The sequence below is a fragment of the Macaca fascicularis genome, chromosome 5, assembly GCF_037993035.2.
Source record: "Macaca fascicularis isolate 582-1 chromosome 5, T2T-MFA8v1.1".
NCBI classification, from domain to species: Eukaryota; Metazoa; Chordata; class Mammalia; order Primates; family Cercopithecidae; genus Macaca; species Macaca fascicularis.
In genome coordinates, this window is record NC_088379.1 from 64,761,701 (window position 1) to 64,781,685 (window position 19,985).

Here is a 19,985-nt window from a genome sequence, read left to right on the forward strand (position 1 = left end):
CCAGGACAAATCCATGACATAACGCACATATAAGCTGGACTAAACTTAGCCACCTTTCTTAGCATGGTGTTTAGGCAAGTTCTTTGTGTTAAATGGATGTTTCCAATTCATATCCTTCATGAAATGCAAAATATTTTCTCAGGAAAATTTTCTTTATTTCAAAACTCTAGATAGTCATAACTGGCTTCCTATGTAAAACTATGCAACCTGGTAAAATGTTTGGTTAGAAAGACTGAAGATATTTTCCACATGAGACCTTAACTAACTTGAGTTACTATTTTTACTTTAGTAATGACAATTTGCAATTGGATAGTAATACATAAAAGAATAGAAAAGAAGAGTCTAATTCCCTTTAGTTAGGAATTATAGATATGGCCCAGCAGGTTTAGTCCAGTCCCTCTAGCTTATAATGTTACATGATTTCTTTCCTGCAATAAGATGTCACATTTCTTGTCCTTACCTTGCCAAGTATGATATCTCCACCTACTTTAATGCCTGGAATAGTGAGGATATACAAACCGGAAATGTATATAATTATTTACTTATTCTCTTCTCATAACATATTAAAAAAAATGTAGGTGGAATAAGGAGCCAAATATCACGTGCAACAATTTTTAAAGTCTATGCTGGAGAAAACGTAGTAAATGGAAAAAAGCTCTCTGATACCTATCTTCAACTGTTGTTCATTACAGCCTTTGGACTCAGAACAAGGTTTTAAAAGAAAATAACAGAGAAGAAGGGAACCAACCTAAGAGCAGTTCTTCTGTCTGACAAGAGTTGTGTCTAAAACAGTTGAAAGAAAGAGAAGCATAATGATTATTTCCGGCACATGAAATAGACTTTTATAGTACTCTTCTCTAGGAGAAACTGTTGTAGCAATAATTGGTAATAAAATGAATTATTATAATGTCTAGAAAAGAAATATACACTAAATATTTTACTTTGCTACACTTTGAACATATAGTCAGGCCACTAGAAAGAAAAAATAGCAAAGTACAAGAAAAAAAGTGTAATGCATTAGTGCTTTTTATAGAAATGTCTTCTTTATAAAAGGGGAAACCTTATAGATAAATATTAGTCTGGGGAAATAATGTAACTCAATGTGTACTACACAAACTAAATTTTAGTCTATATTTTCTTAATGAAACAACTTCTGAAAATGCATCAAGGACCTTGCCAAAAGAGATCTTCTTTGCAATTCATAGACCATATAGCCAGATACAAAAATCTATGTTTATTCATGAGTTATCAAAGAATACTTTCATTTGTTTTCATATTGAGAAATCTTTTCACATAAAATACTATGTACACTTATAGTTAGGAAAGTATGTGAATATGAAAGTTTACATGAGACTCATAAAATCACATGGTATATGAAATTCCAAAAATTTCCATATTGTGCATGTGTCTGTTTCTTTGAGATTGATTCTAAAAGCTTTTAAATATCTCAGGAGTTAACAAAATTTAAACACAGAAACTCTAATCACCTGGAATCATTGAATTGAAGTAACATTCTTCATCTTCGTGATCATCTTTTTCCATAAAATTTTGAATATGCTGCTTAAAGACTGGAATACAAAGCACCACAGAAGTTGAAGACAAAAATAACATAATTGTGAATTTAATGATGAAAGCAACATATGAAGATGAATCTGTTTGTGTCAAGGACAAATGGTTTATGTAGTTTTCTGAATTAATATCTATACAGAAGGCAATGTTTTGTAAAAGATAAAATAAATGTGCTAATTAGAATTTTCCTTCTTCTATTCTTTAAGTATATTCTTTAATAGTCTTAAATATATTCTTTAACATACAAATTCTTAAAATCCAATAATAATTATAAAAATTACTGAATAACAGTAAAGAGTACGGTCTTAGAATGGATATGTCTTCCAGCATCTAACACCTCACAACCACTCCAGTGTTCTCTATTGATGAAGTTTAACATTCAACTAGCTGGTAAAGGAGTAATGTTTACAGGATCCAGATTCAGTATCATAAAGTTATATTTGCACCCAGGGGATAATAAATTGAAAACTCTTAAAGCATAAATTTTCAAATTTTTCATTTGCTATCATTCTAAAAGTTGTGGTCCTTCTGACACTGAATCTTGGAAAAATTTGGATGAGTAAGAGGCATGGCTTTCTTTTGAAAATAACATTTTTGAAAGTGGGGGCATGTAGAGGTTCTGAGAAAGATGACTTAGAGTTGGCCCACTGGGTTCACCACCCCCCTGGTGGTCACTTCCCTAATGTCCAAATGTATAATAAGAATTGACGTACTAGCGGGTTGGATTTTTTATTTCAGTAGTACCTAGCTCAGATTTGGTTAGAGGAAATTTTGTCGTGCTGGACCCATGCATACCCTTAGCTTATCACCACTCTATTCATAGTCCCAACAAATCAACACTGGAGTAGCCAGGTATTTGGTGCTTTACCTATAATGGATATTAACTGTCACCAATTCAAAGCATATTAAGATGTCTCATTGATTTCATTGCAAGTTCCCAATTATTAGCCTCATTAATTACTTTTTGGGTTTATGATACAGTGAGAATTTCATTCCTGTACTGCACTGATTTTTTTCAAGAGACATTTTTCTATAGATTCATCTTTGGTATAGAGACTTTATTTAAGGATGAATTTGTTCTTCATAAGAGATCTAGAATCCTGACTCATCATGACAGTGGCTCAGAGTGATTGTCTAAAACAAGATTGATAAAGGTCAGATAAACAAGTAAAAATTAATGAATAATCCTCAGTCAGATAAGGTGAACTTTGCTGTTGGATTAATCCATCATAATGAGGACATGTAGGTTGCAAGAGTTAAGACAGAATGAAATGCAGCTTGAGACAAACACATTGAATCAGGTTATAAATGTTTGAACAAAACATATAATGAGTAGTTAAGACCAGGAAAACAACTAGAAACAAGAGAGTTTTGGAAAAAAACAGGTAATCAGAAAATTTCTAATGTAAGGTGTTAGCAAGCAGTGCTTTTAGGTTTTAATCGGTTTGCTGAAAATTTCTAGAGCATTAGGTGATTTCTCTTGGGAGTACTATGAGTCAAGCATTTGGTTTCATTTTATTTCATGTAATCAACCATCATTTCATATATAATTAGGGAGCCCATGTCTGATTTCAGAAATATCTGATGTTTTTTTATTCATCCTCCTGATCTCATCCCATTCTTGGTTTATATTAGTGATGCTTGCATCTCTGAACATTTGAATCATGCTTATTTAAAAATCTCATTTTGTCCAGACTTGGTGGTTCACATCTGTAATCCCAACACTTTGGGATGATGAAATAGGAGGATTGACTCCAGGAGTTTGAGATCAGCCTGGATAACCTAATGAGAGCTCATCACTATAAAAAAATTAAAATACTAGTTGGGTGTGGTGTCAGGCACCTGCGGTCTCAGCCACTTAGGGGACTGAGGTGAAAACATCACTTGAGTTTTGGAGGTTGAGGCTGAAGAGAACTGTGATCACACCACTGCACTCCAGGATGGACAGCAGAGTGAGAGAGTCACTTGAGCTTTGTATGTTGAGACTGCAGTGACCCCTGAATACTCCACTGCATTTCATTCAGCCTGGACGATGGAATAACATCTTATCTTTTATATATATATATATTATAAATCAAAGCCTCATTCTGATTGTGTCCTCTATCTGCAATCATTGGGTGAAAATCTTCCAACTGTGTATCACTGGTTATTTCCTCATATGGTTTTCTTGAGGAAATCTTCCACGTGTGTGGATTTCTGCAACATCCTTCATATTCTCTATTGTAATAGAAACCCTTCACAATATTTAAAATTGCCTCTGCTGCAGTCTAGGGAGATCTCCAGTTACACACATATTTTATTTTATTTTTAAACAAAAGTCACTGCACTCCGTAAATTTTTGTTCCTTGCTTCAAGGTACTATTTTTCATTTGGTTTCCTCACAAAAGTCACTTTTTCATAGTTTTCACAAGCATCTATTCATAGAATTCCCTCCAATTTTAACAATTGGTGGACATTCTTCCTTCATTTTATACTAGGCTATATATGTTTTTTGACATCATTTTTAAATGCATGTATATGTGTCTGGAGTAGAATAAATTGGAAAAAGTTGAGTCACTTATGATCACCTCAGTATACTATGTTGTTTAATTTATTTGAGTCTAGTTTTTAGGACAACTATTTCATATATAAAAATCTATAAGTAAATATTTTCAAATACTTAATGAACTATTCAGTAGTTGTAAACATATAAATTCACACAATTTTTAGGATTGTATTGTTTTTAATGTCCATATGTAATAATTTCATAGTTGCTTAGAGGCTTCTGTTGAGCATATCAATAGCTTAAATTTGTGGAATTTTGAGACACCACTGCAAATACTTTGACATTCTTATTAAATGTGGTCCCTCCCCTTGAAATGTGGTAAAGCTTGTGGCTTGCTCAGCAAATTTATAGTGAAAGTGACAGCATAATTTTGAAGACTGTGTTAGAAAAGACAGTACATTATCTCCATCTCTCTGTCTCTGTCTGTCTGTCTCTGTCTTCTACTTATACTTTTTTCTCTCTTTCTTTCTCCTTCTCCCTCTTTCTCTTTTTCTGCCTGTATACTCTTTGGAGCCCAGTATCACACATGAAGTCCTGATGATAAAAGACAATTTCAAGGAGAGATGCAAAGAGGAGACTAAGAAGTCATGATTATTCGGTCTTACAGGAATTTGAGTCTTTTGACATCCATCACCATGTATGTGAATGAATGACTTTCAGATGATTACATCCCCAACCACCATATGAAACTAATGGTCTGAGAAATACTGTGTATGAACCACCTGACTGAGGCTACCCAACACTCATGCTATGGGAGTTGTAATAAAATGCTTGCTGTTTTTCAAAATACCTACAATAGAGGGTAGTTTGTTATAAAGTGATAAATAACTGCAAGGATATTTCTTTATTGTATTATGTTTATTACACTTTAAGTTCTGGGATACATGTGCGAAATGTGCAGGATTGCTACATAGGTATATATGTGCCATGGTTGTTTGCTGCACCCATCAACCTGTCACCTATATTAGGTATTTCTCCTAATGCTATTCCTCCCCTAGCTCCCGACCTCGTGACAGGCCCCATTGTGTGATGTTCCCCTCCCTGTGTCCATGTATTCTCATTGCTCAACTCCCACTTATGAGTGAGAATATGCAATGTTAGGTTTTCTGTTCTTGTGACAGTTTGCTGAGAATGAAGGTTTCCAGTTTCATCCATGTCCCTGCAAAGGACCTATACTCATCCTTTTTATGTGTGCATAGTATTCTATAGTATATATGTACAACATTTTCTTTATCCAGTCTATCATTGATAGACATTTGGTTTGTTCCAAGTCTTTCTACTTGTGGACAGTGCCACAATAAACATATGTATGTGTGTGTCTTACAGAATGATGTATAATCCATTGGGTATATGCCTGGTAATCGGATTACTTCGTCAAATGGTACTTCTAGTTCTAGATCCTTGAGGAATCACCACACTGTCTTCCACAATGGTTGAACAAATTTGCACTCCTACCAACAGTGTAAAAGCATTCCTATTTCTCCACAACCTCTCCAACATCAGTTGTTTCACGACTTTTTAATGATCACTATTCTAACTGGTGTGAGATGGTATTTCATTGTGGTTTTGTTTTGCATTTCTCTAATTCTCTAATGACAAGTGATAATGAGCTTTGTTTCATATCTTTGTTGGCTGTATAAATATCTTCTTTTGAGAAGTATCTCTTCATATCCTTCACCCACTTTTTGATAGTGTTGTTTGTTTTTTTTCCCTGGTAAATTTGTTTAAGTTCTTTGTAGATTCTGAATATTAGCCCTCTGTCAGGAGGAGAGATTACAAAAATTTTTCCCATTCTGTAGGTTGCCGGTTCACTCTAATGATAGTTTCTTTTGCTGTGCAGAAGCTCTTTAGTTTAATTAGATCTCATTTGTCTATTTTGGCTTTTGTTGTTATTGCATTTGGTGTTTTAGTCATGAAGTCTTTTCCACACCTATGTCCTAAATAGTATTGCCTAGGTTTTCTTCTAGGATTTTTATGATTTTAAATCTTATGTTTAAGTCTTTAGTCCATCTTGAGTTAATTTTGTATAAGGTGTAAGGAAGGATTCCAGTTTCCGTTTTCTGCATATGGCTAGCCAGTTTTCCCAGCACTATTTATTAAATAGGGAATTTTTTTCCCCATTGCTTGTTTTTGTCAGGTTTGTCAAAGATCAGTTGGTTGTATATGTGTGGTGTTATTTATGAGGCCTCTGTTCTGTTCCATTGGTCTATATATCTGTTTTGATACCAGTACCACACTGTTTTGGTTACTGTACAATTGTAATATGGTTTGAAGTCAGGTAGCATGATGCCTCCAGCTTTGTTCCTTTTGCTTAGGTTTGTCTTGGTTCTGCAGGCTCTTTTTTCATTCCATATGAAGTTTAAAGTAGTTTTTCTTTTTTCCAATTCTGGGAAGAAAGTCAATATAGCTTGATGTCAATAGCATTGAATTTATAAATTACTTTGGACAGTATGGCCATTTTCATGATACTGACTCTTCCTATCTATGAGCATGGAATGCTTTCCCATTTATTTTTCCTGTCTTATTTTCTTAAGCAGTGGTTTGTAGTTCTCCTTGAAGAGGTTGTTCACATTCCTTGTAAGTTGTATTCATAGGTATTTTATTCTCTTTGTATCAATTGTGAATGGGAGTTCACTCATGATTTTGTTCTCTGGTTTTTAAATTATTATTATTATTCTTGGTGTATAGGAATGCTTGTGATTTTTGCACATTGACTTTTATCCTGAGATTTTGCGGAAGTTGTTTATCAGTTTAAGGAGATTTGGGGCTGAGACAGTGGAGTTTTGTTAACATATAATAATGTCATCTACAGAGTGGATTTGACTTCCTCATTTCCTATTTCAATACCTTTTGTTTCTTTATCTTGCCTGATTTTCCTGTCTAGAACTTCCAATACTGTTTTGAATAGAAGTAGTGAGAGAATGCATCCTTCTCTTGCACCGATGTTCAAAGGGAATGCTTCCAGCTTTTGCCCATTAAATATGATATGGGCTGCTGTGGGGTTTGTCATAAGTAGCTCTTATTATTTTGAGATATGTTTCATCAATACCTAGTTTATTGAGAGTTGTTAGCATGAAGTGATGTTGAATTTTATCAATGGCCTTTTCTGCATCTATTGAGATAATCATTTTTTTTTCCATTGGTTCTGTTTATGTCATGGATTACTTTTTTTTTTATTTCGGTAGGTTGAACCAGCCTTGCATCCCAAGTATGAAGCCAACTTGCTTATGGTGGATAAGCTTTGTGATGTGTTTCTGGGTTTTTGTTGCCAGCATTTTATTTAGGATTTTCACATCGATGTTGGTCAGGGATATTCACCGAAATTTCCTTTTCTTCGTTGTGGTTCTGCCAGGTTTTGGTCTCGGGATGATGCTAGCCTCATAAAATGAGTTAACAAGGCTTCCTTCATTTTCTACATTTGGAATAGTTTCAGAAGGAATGGTACCATTTCCTTTTTGTACCTCTGGTAGAATTCAGCTGTGAATCCATCTGGTCCTGAACTTTTTTTTGGTTGGTAGGCTATTAATTACTGCCTCAATTTCAGAACTTGTTTTTTCTTTCTCCTTTCTTGATGCTCTTAGGGGTTTAAATATGAATATGATGAATTCAGTTGACTATCTTTGATTCTAGTCCACTCCTGGGTCTTAGTGGAGCCCCTTCTGATTACTTTCTCCATGACTGTTTATCTTTTGTTAAATGTTCTGACCAGGTGTCGTCCTCAGGAAGGGGCCATAGATGGCACACAAAACCACACCTTTGGCCTGTCAACCCTAATCTGCTGTGTTTGCGCTTCCTGAAGTTTAGATGAAAGTGGGAATGCTAGGTGGGTTGTAATCTTTGGTCTGTCAACCCTCATCTGCTGTCTTTGTGCTTCCTGAAGTTCAGACGAAAGTGGGAATGCTAGATGGGTTGGAAGCTCTTGCAGATGTGGCCCATCTGGCTGTGGAAGGTGGGGATAAATGAAGTTATTTGCCATGCTGTCAATGTGTTACCAGGGCAATAGGAGTCTGCACCGCCTAGTGACAAGTGACAGTGGTGGGTGGAATGTCACACATCCTGCCATACGAGTGTTTCCTGGGGTAACAGGAGGCTGCACACTTTACCTGAACTCACACAAAGCAAGATTCCTGGGCTGGAAGCTCTATCAGGTATTACTTGCCTGGTTACCAGTGACAGGTTCAGGTGGAACATCCTCTGCTATTCAGGTGTTTCCTGGGACAATAGGAAGCTGAGCCCTCCAGCTGAGTTCACACAAAAAGGAGATCACTTGGCTGGATTCTCTAGCAAGCATTGCCCATCTGGCTAACGGCAGCAGAATGGGTGAGGTTGTGTGCCATGCTATCTGGGTGTTTCCTGGGAAAACAGGAAGCTGCATCCTTCTGCTGCATTCAAACAGAAGTGAAACTGCTGATCCAGAAGCTCTAGCAAGGATGCTAGTAATACAAGTTGATTCTTAATTAATTAAAGCACATGGAGGAGCTAATCCAAAAAGAAAAAAACACTATTAAATCTCTCAGACTTTAAAAATATAGTCATATTCATTTTTCACAACATAGCATATTGTGACTGGTCTTTCTTGGTTTACTACATTTACCTATTATGCTCTGAAGTATATATTTATACCTGAATTTTACCTAGCTTCAATCTTCCATTAACTTTGCATTCATTCTTAATTTTTGTTAACCACCATATTTTCTAGAAATTGGTGATTATATTCTAAAATCATTGTACTCACTAAATCATATGAATACCTGCTTGGCCTCTCTGGATAGGGTCAAGTTTCTCACATAAGCAAAATTTACTTTTATTTGGCATATACAATGTGAATATAATCTTAAAACGTGATTTTGGCTTTTGGTGTTATTAATAAGGTTTCTAATCCAATTTGTGTTTTTTACAGAAGTGATACAGCCATGCTGTAATCCTAGCATGCCTGAGTTTTGTATATGGCTTGGAAATAATATTTATTGTCAAATATTTATAAATATTTAACTTTCTTCTAAGATATTTATTAATCTCAGCATCTTTTTTTTTTTGCATTTTTTTCCCTGTGAAGTGTCATTCACTCTATCAATTACCACCAGAAAATCTGTTGTCACCTTGCCTATTTATGCAAAGTGAATCATTGTCCCACTGTTGACTCTAATCCTTCTTCTGAAATAGGTTCTGCTAAATAAATGACCCTGAGTCTCTGAGACATTTGTTGTATCAAAGCACAACAACATTAACGGTAAAAAAAAAAAAAAAAGTTGGGAAATATGAAATATATGATCCTTTCTCCCTCTCTCAAAATTCTGTCAGCCAGGGTGTAGTGGCTCACACCTGTAATCCCAGCACTTTGGGATGATGAGACGGTTGTATCACCCAAGGTGAGGAGTTTGGGACCAGGTTGGACAACGTGGTAAAACCCCGTCCCTACTAAAAATACAAAAATTACTCAGGTGTGGTAGCACATGCCTGTAATCCCAGCTACTCAGGAGACTGAGGCACAGAATTGCTTGAACCAGGGAGGCAGAGGTTGCAGTGAGCTGAGATCACACCGCTGCACTTGGGCCTGTGCTGAAGAGAGCAAAACTCCATCTCAAAAAAAAAAAAAAAAAAAATCTCTCAAAGACTACACTTCCAAATTTGTGTGTAGTTCTCTTCTAAGCAAAATGAGGTTATTGAAGTTGATTGGGGTTTCAAATAACATTCTTTGACTTTCTAAGCACCTATTGAAAAGTCTCAGTTGCAGCACAGCTTCATCTGAAAAAAATCAAATGTATTTAGCTTTCTGTACTAAACATACTTTTCTACACACTCTACACTATAGGCTATCTCTAATGGAGCCCTTTATTTATTTATTTATTTATTTTTATTATTATGCTTTAAGTTCTAGGGTACATGTACACAGCGTGCAGGCTTGTTATATATGTATACATGTGCCATGTTGGTGTGCTGTACCCATTAATTCGTCATTTACATTAGGTATATCTCCTAATGCTTTTCGTCCCCTCTACCCCCTCCCCACAATAGGCCCTGGTGTGTGATATTCCCCTTCCTTTGTCCAAGTGAACTCATTGTTCAATTCCCACCTATGAGTGAGAATATGCGGTCTTTGGTTTTCTGTTCTTGCGATAGTTTGCTGAGAATGATGGTTTCCAGCGGCATCTGTGTCCCTACAAAGGACACGAACTCATCCTTTTTTATGGCTGCATAGTATTCCATGGTGTACATGTGCCACATTTTCTTAATCTAGTCTGTCACTGATGGACATTTGGATTGATTCCAAGTTTTTGCTATTGTGAATAGTGCCACAATAAACATATGTGTGCATGTGTCTTTATAGTAGCATGATTTATTTATAATCCTTTGGGTATAAACCAAGTAATGGGATGACTGGGTCAAATGCTATTTCTAGTTCTAGATCCTTGAGGAATCACCACACTGTTTTCCACAATGGTTGAACTACTTTACAGTCTCACCAACAGTGTAAAAGTGTTCCTATTTCTCCACATCCTCTACAGCACCTAATGTTTCCTAACTTTTTAATAATTGCCATTCTAGCTGGTGTAAGATGGTATCTCATTGTGGTTTTGATTTGTATTTCCCTGATGGTGAGTGATGATGAACATTTTTTCATGTATCTGCTGGCTGTATAAATGTCTTCTTTGGAGAAGTGTCTGTTCATATCCTTTGCCCACTTTTTGATGGAGTTGTTTGTTTTTTGCTTGTAAATTCGATTGAGTTCTTTGTAGGTTCTGAATATTAGCCCTTTGTCAGATAAGTAGATTGCAAAAGTTTTCTCTCATTCTGTAGGTTGCCTGTTCACTCTGATGGTAGTTTCTTTTCTGTGCAGAAGCTCTTTCGTTTAGTTAGATCCCATTTGTGAATTATGGCTTCTGTTGCCATTGCTTTTGGTGTTTTAGACATGAAGTCCTTACCCATGCCTATGTCCTGAATGATATTACCTAGGTTTTCCTCTAGGGTTTTTATAGTATTAGGTCTAACACTTAAGTCTCTAATTCATCTTGAATTAATTTTCGTATAAGGAGTAAGAAAAGGATCCAGTTTCAGCTTTCTACTTAAGGGTAGCCAATTTTCCCAGCATCATTTACTAAATAGGGAGTCTTTTCCCCATTACTTGTTTTTGTCAGGTTTGTCAAAGATCAGATAGCTGTAGATGTGTGGTATTATTTCTGAGGGCTCTGTTCCAGTCCATTGGTTTATATCTCTGTTTGGTACCAGTACCATGCTGTTTTGGTTACTGTAGCCTTGTAGTACAGTTTGAAGTCAGGGAGCATGATGCCTAGAGCTTTGTTCCTTTGGCTTAGGATTGTCTTGGCAATGCAGGGTCTTTTTTGTTCCATATGAACTTTAAAGCAGTTTGGTTTTCCGATTCTGTGAAAAAAGTCATTGGTAGCTTAATGGGGATGACATTGAATCTATAAATTACCTTGGGCAGCATGGCCATTTTCACAATATTGATGCTTCCTATCCATGAGCATGATATGTTCTTCTATTAGTTTGTGTCCTCTTTTATTTCACTGAGCAGTGATTTGTAGTTTATCCTTGAAGAGGTCCTTTACATCCCTTGTAAGTTGGTTTCCTAGATATTTTATTCTCTTTGAAGCTATTGTGAAGGGAAGTTCATTCATGATTTGGCTCTGTGTTTGTCTGTTACTGGTGTATAAGAATGCTTTTGATTTTTGCCATTGATTTTGTATCCTGAGACTTTGCTGAAGTTGCTTAGAAGCTTAAGGAGATTTTGGGCTGAGACAATAGGGTGTTCTAAATGTACAATCATGTCATCTGAGAACAGGGACAATTTGACTTCTTCTTTTCCTAACTGAATACCCTTGATTTCTTTCTCTTGCCTCAATGTCCTAGCCAGAACTTCCAATACTGTGTTGAATAGGAGTGGTGAGAGAGGGCATCCCTCTCTTGTGCCAGTTTTCAAAGGGAATGTTTCCAGTTTTTGCCCTTTCAGTATGATATTGGCTGTGGGTTTGTCATAAATAGCTCTTATTATTTTGAGATACGTTCCGTCAATACCAAATTTATTGAGCTTTTTTCTCATGAAGGACTGTTTAATTTTGTCAAAGGCCTTTTCTGCATCTATTGAGACGATCATGTGGTTTTTGTCTTTGGTTCTGTTTATATGCTGGATTGCATTTATTGATTTACATACCTTAAACCAGCACTGCATTCCAGGCATGAAGCCCTCTTGATCATGTTGGATAAGCTTTTTGATGTGCTACTGGATTCAGTTTGCCAGAATTTTATTGAGGATTTTTGTTTGAAGTTTATCAGGGATATTGTTCTAAAATTCTCTTTTTTTGTTTTATCTCTGTCAGGCTTTGGTATCAGGATGATGTTGGCCTCATAAAATGAATTAGGGAGGATTCCCTCTTTTTTTATTGATTGGAATAGTTTCAGAAGGAATGGTACCAGCTCCGCCTTGTACCTCTCAGAATTTGGCTGTGAATCTGTCTGGTCCTGGACTTTTTTGTTGGTAGGCTATTAGTTATTGCCTCAATTTCAGAGCCTGCTATTGGTCTATTCAGGGATTCAACTTCTTGCTGGTTTAGTCTTCAGAGAACGTATGTGTCCCGGAATTTATGCACTTCTTCTGGTTTTTGTAGTTTATTTGCATACATGTGTTTATAGTATTCTCTGACGGTAGTTTTTATTTCTGTGTGATCCGTTGTAATATCCCCTTTATCATTTTTTATTGTGTCTATTTTATTCTTCTCTCTTATCTTCTTTATTAGTCTTGCTAGTGGTCTAGCAATTTTGTTGATCTTTTCAAAAAACCGGCTCCTAGGTTCACTGATTTATTGAAGGTTTTTTCATGTCTCTATCTCCTTCAATTCTGCCTCGATCTTAGTTATGTCTTGCCTTCTGCTAGCTTTTGAATGTGCTTGCTCTTGCTTCTCTAGTTCTTTTAATTGTGATGTAAGGGTGTCAGTTTTAGATCTTTCCTGCTTTCTCTTGTGGGCATTTAGTGCTATAAATTTCCCTCTACACACTGCTTTAAATGTGCCCTAGAGATTTTGGTATGTTGTAACTTTGTTCTCACTGGTTTTAAAGAGCATCTTTATTTCTACCTTCATTTTGTTATGTACCCTGTCATCATTCAAGAGCAGATTGTTCAGTTTCCATGTAGCTGAGTGGTTTTCAATGAGTTTCTTAGTCCTGAGTTCTAGTTTGATTGCACTGTGGTCTGAGAGACTGTTTGTTATAATTTCTGTTCTTTCACATTTGCTGAGGAGTGCTTTACTTCCAACTATGTGGTCAGTTTTGGAATCAGTGCAATGTGGTGCTGAGAAGAATGTATATTCTGTTGATTTGGGGTGGAGAGTTCTGCAGATGTCTATTAGGTCTGCTTGGTACAGAGTTGAGTTCAATTCCTGGATATCCTTGTTAACTTTCTGTCTCGTTGATCTGTCTAATGTTGACAGTGGGGTGTTAAAGTCTCCCATTATTATTGTATGGGAGTCTAAGTCTCTTTGTAAGTCTCTAAGGACTTGCTTTATGAATCTGGGTGCTCCTGTATTGGGTTCATATATATTTAGGATAGTTATCTCTTCTTGTTGAATTGATCCCTTTACCATTATGTAATGACCTTCTTTGTCTCTTTTGATCTTCATTGATTTAAAGTCTGTTTTATCAGAGACTAAGATTGCAACTCCTGCCTTTCTTTGTTTTCTGTTTGCTTGGTAGATTTTCCTCCATCCCTTTATTTTGAGCCTATGTGTGTCTCTGCATGTGAGATGGGTCTCCTGAATACAGCCAACTGATGGGTCTTGACTCTTTATCCAATTTGCCTGTCTGTGTCTTTTATTTGGACCATTTAGTCCATTTATATTTAAGGTTAATATTGACATATGTGAACTTGAACCTATCATTGTGATATTAGCTGGTTATTTTGCTTGTTAGTTGATGCAGTTTCTTCCTAGCATCAATGGTTTTTACATTTTGGCATGTTTTTGCAATGGCTGGTACCGATTGTTCCTTTGCATGTTTAGTGTTTCCTTCAGTATCTCTTGTAGGGCAGGCCTGGTGGTGACAAAATCTCTATGCATTTGCTTGTCTGTAAAGGATTTTATTTCTCCTTCACTGATGAAACTTAGTTTGGCTGGATATGAAATTCTCGGTTGAAAATCCTTTTCTTTAAGAATGTTGAAAATTGGCCCCCACTCTCTTCTGGCTTGTATAGTTACTGCTGAGAGATCTGCTGTTAGTCTGATGGGCTTCCCTTTGTGGGTAACCCAACCTTTTTCTCTGGCTGCCCTTAACATTTTTTCCTTCATTTCAACTTTGGTGAATCTGACAATTATATGTCTTGGAGTTGCTCTTCTCCAGGAGTATCTTTGTGGTGTTCTCTGTATTTCCTGAATTTGGATGTTAGCCTGTCTTACTAGGTTGGGGAAGTTCTCCTGAATGATATCTTGAAGAGTGTTTTCCAACTTTGTTCCATTCTCCCCGTCACTTTCAGGCACAGCAGTCAGACGTAGATTTGGTCTTTACACATAATCCCATATTTCTTGGAGGCTTTCGTCATTTCTTCTTACTCTTTTTTTTTTTTTTTTTCCTCTAAACTTCTCTTCTTGCTTCATTTCATTCATTTGATCTTCAATCACTGATACTCTTTCTTCCAGTTGATCGAGTCAGTTACTGAAGCTTGTGTATTTGTCACGGAATTGTCGTGTCATGCTTTTCACCTCTATCAGTTTATTTAAGGACTTCTCTGCCTTCGTTGTTCTAGTTATCCATTATTTATTCAAGGTTTTTAGTTATTTGCATTGGGTACCTAGTTCCTCCTTTAGCTCTGAGAAGTTTCATCGACTGAAGCCTTCTTCTCTCAACTTCTCCAAGTCATTCTCCAACCAGCTTTGTTCCATTGCTGGTGATGAGCTGCATTCCCTTGGAGGGGGAGATGCACTCTGATATTTTGAATTTCCAGCTTTTCTGCCCTGTTTTTTCCCCATCTTTGTGGTTTTATCTGCCTTTGGTCCTTAATGATGGTGATGTCCTGATGTGGTTTTGGTGTGGGTATCCTTTATGTTTGTTAGTTTTGTTTCTAACAGTCAGGATCCTCAGTTGCAGGTCTGTTGGAGTTTGCTTGAGGTCCACTCCAGACCCTGTTTGCTTGGGTATCAGCAACAGAGGCTCCAGAAGAGAGAATATTGCTGAAGAGCAAGTGTTGCTGTCTGATTCTTGCTCTGGAAGCTTCGTCTCAGAGGTGTACCCAGCCATGTGAGGTGTGAGGTGTCAGTCGGCACCGAATGAGGGATGTCTCCCAGTTAGGCTACTCGGGGGTCAGGGACCCACTTGAGCAGGCAATCTGTCCATTCTCAGATCTCAACCTCTGTGCTGGGAGAACCACTGTTCTCTTCATAGCTGTCAGACAGGGGCATATACATCTGCAGAGGTTTCTGTTGCTTTTTGTTTAACTATGCCCTGTCCCCACAGGTGGTGTCTACAGAGGCAGGCAGGCCTCCTTGAGCTGCGGTGGGCTCCACCCAGTTCGAGCTTCCCAGTGTCTTTGTTTACCTACTTAAACCTCAACAATGGTGGGTGCCCCTCCCCCAGCCTCGCTGCCACCTTGCAGTTAGATCTCAGACTGCTGTGCTAGTAATGAGGGAGGCTGCTTGGACATGGGACCCTCTGGGTCAGGTGTGGGATATAATCTCCTGGTGTGCCATTTGCTAAGACCCTTGGTAAAACACACTATTAGGGTGGGAGTTACCCAATTTTCCATGTGTTGCATGTCTCCGTTTCTCTTGGCTAGGAAAAGGAATTCCCTTCTCCTTTGCACTTCCCAGGTGAGGCGATGCCTCACGCTGCTTCAGCTCTCACTGGTTGGGTTGCACCCACTGACCAGCAGTGACTGTCTGACATGACCCAGTGAAATGAACCCAGTATCTCAGTTGAAAATGCAGAAATCACCCATCTTCTGTGTCACTCACACTGGGAGCTGGAGGCTGGAGCTCTTCCTATTCGACCATCTTAACCCTCTGATTGTAGACCTTTCTTTAATATAGAAATAAATACCATTCAAATTATAATGGCATTTTAAAATTTAAATATAAACATGTGAGCTACTTGATCACAGGAACTATATCACATTCTCTTTTATTGCCTATATAGCATGCATAAGTGGATTACATAAGTGTTGTAAATTGTGCATTTAATGTGTAATGTGAAAAAAATTAACAGAAGCATAGATAGCTGAGTAGATAAATTATTATCTAATTTATATTATGAAACTCTATCACTATACGCAACAATGAGTCTCCTAGGAAATTATAATTATTTACATAGAGAAGTATTATTACTAAATTAATCACTGAAGGAAAACCAGTTGCACAAAGATCCTATTTTTCCCAAACATAGCATTCATTTTTTGTGTATATTTTACCTAAAGACATTGTTGATGTTTTGACCATTCAGGTAGAAACCATATCTGTGTCTTTGTGTATACAATACTTTCAGCCTCAGATGTAGTCGGTTGGTAAACACAAACTCAAAATAATTCCTCACATTTACTATCATGCAAGCCACAGCCCTATAGTCTTATACTTGGTTTCCTAATATATACTTTTAATTATTTTCCCTACATTTACACTCTTCTGTTTACTTGCCAATCTTTGTTTAGCTGCCAGACTGGCTTGCTAAAGAAACAAAACAAAGCAACAATGACGTTTTGGCTGGTTTTCCTTAATACTAGATTAAATTATTTTGCCTGTAAATTAAAACAGAAACCTGTATACATCACATAAATCTACACAAGGCCTCCAATTTCAACCAAAATTTTTTTTATAATCTCTGGTATACGATTTACTCTAAAATTCATACTTGTGGGAATAGTTTGCAAATATCAGGACTTTCTCTCATTCTATGATTTGTTTCCTTTAGCCACTCTCTGTCTAGAGTCTACCAAAGGTTTCATCTCACTGTATATGTGATCTGTCACACCAGCTTTTTCTGATTACTCCACAGATGGCTAATGGTTTTCTCTGGGTTTCTGATCATTTTGCACCATTTATATCACACATCATAATATCCTTCAGAGTACAAGCATACCTTACTTTATTGCACTTTGTTTTATTATGGTTTGCATATATTTAGTGTTTTTTTTTGTTTTTTTCTTTTTCTTTTTCTTTTTTTTTTTTTTTTTACAAATTGAATGATTGTGGCAATTGCACATCATGCAAGTCTATTGACATCATTTTTTCAAACTGCAAGTAACTAATTTATATCTCTGTGACCCATTTTGTTAATTTTTCACAAAAGTTCAAGCTTTTTTGCTATTATTATATCTGCCATGGTGATCTGTGATTGGTGATTTTTCATATTACTATTGTAATTGGCTTGGGGCATCACAAACTATGCCCATATAAGATGTCCAACTTAAGAAATGGGTGTCTACTGAGTGCCCCACATATCAGTTGTTTCCTAGTCTTTCTCCCACCCCTCAGGCCTATTTCCTGAGACACAACAACATTGAAATTAAGCCAGTTAATAAACTTAGAAAGGTCCCTAAGTAGAAAGGAGAGTACCACATCTTTCACTTTAAATCAAAAGCTAGAAATAATTAAGAAACATGAGGAATGCATGTTAAAAGCTTAGAAAGACTTAAAGCTAGGCCTCTTGCATCAAATGACCAAGTTGTGAATAAAAAAAAAAAAAAAAAGACAAAACAAAGTTCATAAAGGATATTAGAAGTGTTACTCCAGTGAATGCCCACATGGTAAAAAGTAAAACCCCATTATCACTGATGTGAAGACGTTTTAATCTGGATATATCAAACCAGCCACAATCACAACTTCACTCTAACCCTAATCCAGTGCAAGACCTTACCTCTTTTTAATCTATGAAGGCTGAAATAGGTGAGGGAGCCTCAGAGAAAAATTTGGAAAGCTAGCAGACATTGGCCCATGAGGCTGAGAAAGAAAAAAAAAATCTATCATTATAACAAAGAAGTACAAAGTAAAGTAGCAAGTGCCAATGTAGAAGCTGCAGAAAATTATTTAGACAACCTAGCTAAGATCATTGATGATGGTGATTACACTAAACAACAGAATTTGAATGTTGACAAAGCAGTCCTTTATTGAAAAAATACGTCATCTGAGACTTTAATAGCTAAAGATGGGAAGTCAATGCCTGACTTTAAAGCATTAAAAGACAGGGTGACTCTTTTGTTAGTGGCTAATTCAGCTAGTGAATTTAAGTTGAAGGCAATGTTCATTTATTATTTTGAAAGTACTAGAGTCTTTGAGAATTATGCATTGAAAATCTGAGAATCTGCATTGCCTGTGTTCTATAAACAGACAAACAATGCCTATATGACAGCACATCTGTTTAAAGCATGACTCACTGAATATTTTAAGCTGACTGTTGAGATCTACTCCTTAGAAAATAAAATTTATTTCAAAATATTGCTGTTTAATGACAATGCACATGGACACCCAAAAGTTCTGATGAAAATGTACAAAGAGATTAATGTTGTTTTCACGCCCACCAACATTACATCTATTCTGCAGCCTACTAATAAAGGTGTAAAGTTACTCTGAAGTTTTATCATTTAAGAAATACATTTTGTAATGCTATTGTTGTCTTAGATTGTGATTTCTGTGATTAATATGAACAGAGTAAATTGTAAACCTTCTGTAAATAATTTACCATATTGGAAACTAAAACATTTGTGATTCATAGGAGCAGGACAGCATATCAACATTGACAGGAGTTTGGAAGAACTGGATTCCAATCCTCATGGATGACTTGAGAAGCTCAAGACTTTATAACTACAGATATGTTTTCTTCAATTTCCTTCAATAATGTTTTATCATTTTTATTGTAAAGATCTTATATCTTCTTGGCTAAATCTATTCCTACATATTTCATTTTTGTAGCTTTGTAAATGTGTTTTCTTTTTTCATTCTTTTTATTTACTTTTTTTTTCATTTAGATATTGGAATCCAGAAACACAACTGATTTTTTTAGATGATGATTTAGTACCATCTGCTAAATTGATTTGTTGATCAATTTTAAGAGCTTCTGCTGGAGTCTTTAGGATTTTCTGTGTATAAAATCATGTCATATGCAAAGAGAGATAATTTGATTTTCTCCTTTCCAATGAATGACTTTTCTTTCTTTCTGTTGGCTAATTGCTCTGGCTAGAAATTCTAATATTATATTGAATAAGAGTGGTCAACATGGACATCTTTGTCTTGTTCCAGATCTTAGAGACAAAGCTTTCCAACTTTCCTTTTTTAGTGTGATATTACCTGTGCATTTGTCATATATGGCCTGAATAAGTTTGAAGTGTTTTTTAGTACACTTTATTTGTTGAAAGTTTAACGTTTTCCTCATGAAGGAATGTAAATTTTATCAAATGCTTTTTGTGCATCGACTGACAAAATTGTATGTTTTTTCTTAATTCTCTTGATGTAATGTATTACATTTATTGATTTGCATATGCTTTACCTTCTCTTCATCCCTGGGATAAATCCCAGTTCACCATTGTGTATAATCTCTTTGATGTGCTCTTGGATTTGGTTGGCTAGCAGTTGTTGAGCATTTTTGCATCTGTGTTCATTAGGATTATTGGTCTATAAATCCCCCCTCCCCCCCCCACAACCCTCTCTCTCTCTGGTTCCTTCTTTCTGGTTTTAGTATCAAGGTAATCACACTCTTGAAAAATTATTTTTGAAGCATTTACTTTAGTGTTTTGGAAAAAACATTTTAGAAAAAATGGATTAATTTTTTAATTATACTTTAAGTTCTGGGATACATGTGCAGATCATGCAGGTTTGATACATAGATATACATGTTCCATGGTGGTTTGCTGCACCCATCAACCAGTCACCTAAATTTTAAGTCC

The 19,985-nt window shown here is 36.3% G+C and overlaps 1 pseudogene; it reads left to right on the forward strand.

The window, feature by feature from the left end:
* LOC102145674 (UDP-glucuronosyltransferase 2B10-like) overlaps positions 1–19,985 on the forward strand; it is an 87,630-nt pseudogene that overhangs the window by 63,281 nt on the left and 4,364 nt on the right.